Source organism: Mytilus galloprovincialis, chromosome 3 (genome assembly GCF_965363235.1).
Source record: "Mytilus galloprovincialis chromosome 3, xbMytGall1.hap1.1, whole genome shotgun sequence".
NCBI classification, from domain to species: Eukaryota; Metazoa; Mollusca; class Bivalvia; order Mytilida; family Mytilidae; genus Mytilus; species Mytilus galloprovincialis.
Window position 1 is genome coordinate 66,307,659 of NC_134840.1, and position 5,750 is coordinate 66,313,408.

The following is a 5,750-nucleotide window of genomic DNA, read 5'->3' on the forward strand; positions in this document are numbered from 1 at the left end:
TAATTTACATGTTTTTCTCGTAAGCTACGGTCAAATCAAAAGTTGACATTTTGTAACTAAGGAGCCGCCATGTTGACTTGCTGAAATGGGTAAATATGCGAATAATGCAATAGAATAGAAAATAAAACAAAACCTACCTCAAAAAATCAGTTTCAATACAATATCATACGAATTCCGATGGTTCACGTAACAGAAAACTTTCAAGTTTAGCGGTTCATTTGTATGACGTCATGTTTTGAAATGACTTAAATGCGCCAAAAAGAGTAATAGACTTTCGCGGAATTTTATTTAATTTTTATTTTGTTGATTTCTTCGAGCTCTTGTGCATTACTTCTTTTTAGTATGCATACGAATAAGAATAAAAGTTATTTTGTCTTTTTTAATTGCACTTTTTAAAACAATAAAATCGGCAAAGGATCTGCAAATAGGTTCCAGTACATGTAGATTTACGTGGGCAGGGCCGTAACTACATTGAGGCAAATGAGGCAAATGCCTCATCTTTTAAATTTCAAAAAAAAAAAAACTAAAACAAAAGATTGTCTTCATATGATTGTCTTCATATCAAATTGTTTTCACTGAAAATGTATTGCAAGAAGCAAGTTCTCTTCACTCTCTGATGTCGCTCCTGCATATTTTTCGTAATCCATGTTTCTAATTTACTTTTGGTTTTCAGAGTTGATGGTCTATTGTTTGTACTTTTGTGTCCCGGTCATTAATTGTCCTACTTTATGACTAGTCTGAGTGTTGATTTTCATTTGTAAACCTGTCACACTGTGTAATGTTGCATGTCCACCGATGTCCAGACATTATGAGAGAAAATATTTTAAGAATATACGATGCTACTGGACACAGAAAAAAGTGGCCGTTTCTGCATGGAGAATTGAACTTGATATCAAAGAATAAGAAACTGCCTTTCTTGTATATAAAACCATACCCAATTTTTCTTAGTATGGATTACAAAATTAGGTATTTTCTGTAGGTGAGATATGCACAGAAGTGATAGATGTGTATTATAAATATAGAAAATTGAATATCTTAATCAACAACAAAATTTAAAAAGAAAATAACTTTATCATATATCCAAGCGCCTGTGGACGAAACTAGATAGCTGACATGGTTTAAATTAAAGTAAGACCACCAATTTCCCGGTATCAAATCATTTGTTGAAAAAACATCAATGTATTGCCATATGACCTTTTACATTCAAGTTTTAAATTTGCATTAAGTCGTGTTCAGACCATTTAACAGAAAATAAAGGAATATGAAGTACACGTGCACGGGAGCTAATCGCACACAATGTCAATGTATAGAAAAAAATACAAATGATCATTGGTCAACGTTTTTATTCCTGTTCTTCATCTTGATAGTTGCTGGAGGGTCTTCAATAATGAAATTATCATAAATACTGTAAAACAAGGTCAATATGCTAGTGTCGACTGGAGCAGTACTAGTATTTAACGTATATTACTGCACTAATGACTGTCATTTTATTTAAATCTAGTCATAAAAAATCTCAAGTCAGCACAATACAAGACAAGAACAGACAGACAGATCCGGTATTAATGATTATGAGAATTACGATTTTTGCTTTATCCTACATATCGGTCTTTTAATGTTTTGAATTTCCCTAAAACTTTAAAGTCTTAAATAACAATGAATCTATGTTTTTGCTTTGAGACCAGAATATTGTCGAAAAAAAAGCTAAAAATGATTTGCGTTTCTATGTAAGAAAGAGTCCGGGAAACGCTCAGAATGCACGATTTTGCGTTATTTTTCTCAGAGATTCTTGGGGCCTTGGGCTTAAGGCCCCCAGACCCCTCGCCAAAAGATTATATTTTGCCTCAGTATTAAAACGGGCTAGTTACGGCCCTGGTGGGAAGTATATTGTAACAGCCATTATTATGCATATCTCTGAGTCTGCGCTAAGTATATTTTATCGAGAATTTTATCACAGTGTTGTTTACAAAGCTAAAGAAGCACGTCATATTAGAATAGAAAATAACGTGAGGTTCTATTTGTCCTATCCCATGCACATTTTGTGCCTTATGTACAAATAGAGATGACTGGTCAAAACTATGCAAATCGTCCCAAATATTTCTTAACTGTTAATTTTATGATTAAATACAGGATTTTAAATCATACTATAAGAAATCAGAAGACATTATTTCTTTCCGCTTTTATGAAGTCGGTAGGGAATAGTAATTAATTTAAATAACCGTTTTAACGTTAAAAATGTTATTTTGCCAAACGAAATGGTATCCACTAAAAGATCTTAAAAATTCCACAAGGTACGAAATGATGCACATCAATCAGACAGTTTTCTACCACAAAATGAAGCACATAGAAATATCCATTGAGGTTTGAAATAACACATATGATTGTGTTTTCCTTTATTACAGCAATAAAGTTGAAAACTAGAAATGGTTTTCCAGAGGAAAAAAATGGACGCCTTACAGATGAAAATTCGCTGCCTTATTATCCAACCAAAACTTTGGTGGCAATTACATGAATAGTACTTTTCAACAAAGCTGGAAAGAAATGGGTACTTCACAAATATTTTTTTTGAATTTTTGTCCATTTTTCTTCTTTTAAAGTAGTTTTGGCGAACGACGAGATTGATGTCGGATGGGGTTTTCAACTGTAATCTAAAGAGGATTACAAATAGATATAGGAAGATGTGGTGTGAGTGCAAATGAGAAAACTCTCCATCCAAATAACAATTTATAAAAGTAAACCATTATAGGTCAATGTACAGCCTTCTACACGGAGCCTTGGCTCACACCGAACAAAAAGCTATAAAGGGTAAAAAATTACTAGTGTAAAACCATTCAAACGGGAAAACAAACGGTCTAGTTTTTAACCGTAAGTTCAGTCGTTCAAGTGGTTTTCGAGATCCTTTAATTGAATATTTTATAAAATGTTTTATGCTAGTACCAGTGGGCAAAGCATGAACATATTTATTCATAAAAACATTTCATTCTTTTATAGAAATTGATCCTTCTAAAAAAAAATAAAAAAATCTCGGTTTTTTTTGCCCATGCATTTATTTCCCATAGAAACGTAGAATATATTAGAAATCAGAGGAGATTATGTTAATCTATATGGTACTTATTTGCTAAAATGAAATTATTTAATGATTTTTTTTTCTCCATTGTCCCAGGTTAAGGGATGGGTTGGGTTCCCGAAAACATGCTTAACCCCGCCACTTTCTATATGTATATATGTGCCTGTCCCAAGTAATGTAATATAACCATAACGAGATGACCCCAGAAGACCGCCGACGGTCATATAACCAAATGTAAACATACATTTAAGCATAAACAGATATAGAGCGTCCTTTTGCAATAGGATTTTTCTAGATGTGTTTGATATCAAATTAGACTTTATTGAATCCGTATTCATGTGTATCAACCCCTTAGCTGACTATAGGTTACACATGTATTGAGCTATTAAAAGGAAAATAATGTCAAAATGTAAAGTGAAACCAGGATGAACCATTTGGGTGACTTATTCGATCCACAAGAAAATCAATCGCATATTGAATACGGATTCAATAAGGTCTGTACATTCACTTTTTTTTTGGGACAAAATTGACCAAATCGGCTACTAAACGCGAAATAGTATTTCACTATATCATTTTCATTAATGGTTGAACAAAAAAATTAATCATATGCAATATTGTGTTAAATCTCGTAGCTAATGCCCCTTTAATAATTATTGAAATGGCTCGTGATAATCATAAAGTTTACGATGAACAGGACGATTTTTTCATTCCTATTGTTTATTTTCCTTTTCTTAATGGTGATCTTCAGTTGGCTTCTTACTGAATTAACATTTATCAATTTTTGTCGATATATATATGCTGTTTTTTAAGTAACTAAAATACCAGGTGTAATATCAACCATTTTGTATACTGAAGGTCCGGAAATGCCTGTATACAAAGTCAGACATGTGGCAGTTGTTTTCCATTTGTTTTTTTGATTTTACCATTTAATAAGATAATTTTCATTGGAGCTTGGTGATTTTGTTATTTACTTTTGCAGTGACGTCGCGGATTTCAATGAACCTAATATTCTCAGTACTGAAAATTTATATATAACAAAGATATACGTTCCTTAATTTTTGAATTTGTCAGAACTTTTACTAAATTTTATCTAAATTTTATCACACATGTAGACAGTTGTCATGTGTGATCTACCTTCAGGAATTTGAAATTAATAAATTTTAAAGCAATTGTATAAACGATTAGGGACGACATCAAAAGTTCAATGAAGGATAAAAAACTTAATTCACCTAGTTTTTTCACTGACCCCCACCTCCCCCCTCTTAACTTAATTTGGGAAAAATTGATTGACCCATATGGATACATGTAAAAACCAATGTCGGATAACCAAATCTTGTAGCAGTTCAACAGTGGCGGATCCAGAGGGGGGGTTCCGGGGGTCCGCACCCCCCCTTTATTTTGGCCGATCAATGCATTTGAATCGGGACATATGTTTGCACCCCCCCTTTGCCCTGGGCTAGCACCCCCCCTTTCGAAAATTCCTGCATCCGCCACTGTTCAACCCCCCCCACCCCCAAACTATTTGAATTAAGTTTTTTATCTTACATTGATCTTTTGATGTCGTCCCTTAACAAGTTAAAGAAATATTCATCAAATATTTGTCTTTGGTGTTCTAGACTTTATGATTAAATGTATAATATTTTATACTGCTTTTATTGTACAATCATCGTACGTGATATTATGTAGACTTATGTTGTTCTATATATTTGTTTTTGTTGTTGGCGTCATTGGGTAGCTGTCTTATTTAAGTATACTTCACATGTCATCTCATTCGTGTACGCTTTGTTTGTTTCTATAATTGGTCAATGAGTGACGGACGACAGACAAATGAAATTTAAATTAGGTCAAATACTTTTCCTTGAACCAAGTGAAAAAAGACCATAACACAAACAATGGTATACAAAACACAATATATAAACTAAATACTGAACAACATTAACTCCAACAGAAATAGGAGGTGATCTCATGTTCTCCGAAGGTGTCAGTAGAGATCCTACTCCACATGTGGCACCCATCGTGTTGCCTATGAAAGTATTAACCTGTTAATAAGTCTAATTCGGTAAAACGAAGATATTGTGGTTACGGTAGTTGTAATATCTCCATTTTCATCTATGATACAGAAATTTAATAACTGTCAACTAAATCGTGATGGCGTACGTAAAATTTACGAAGGGATGATTTCAATTAAGTTCACCACTTTGGATCTTTTCGTTTTCCAGCTTCATTGTGAGCAGCAACCATGCATCTAATGATCATGATAAAGGAAACGCAAGCCTTAGAATATAGATATAAACTGGGAGATTCTAATTACATATACCCCATATGCAGGCGCTGCCGGAATGTTGGTACATATATAAATGGAAAGTTCAAAATTAGGAAGTTTTGTTCACATGCTACCAAGTTAAACCAAATGAAATGCAATTAAGTCCAATTGATTCAGGAATAACTACATGATTACATTGTAATTATACAAATGAACATTTCCCAATAGGCTTCTTTAGAAGACCTCCTCAAATTGATTCGTTTTCAACTTTTTTAAAAACCAAAGTCTGCAAACTTTAACTTAATGACTATTAATGACAAAGGGCTACATGATCCTATACTATAGTTTTGAAAACATTTGATTTACGATTTACGAGAGATGTTACGAATTTGTTCGTACGGCATAGAAAGAAGAAAGAAAAAA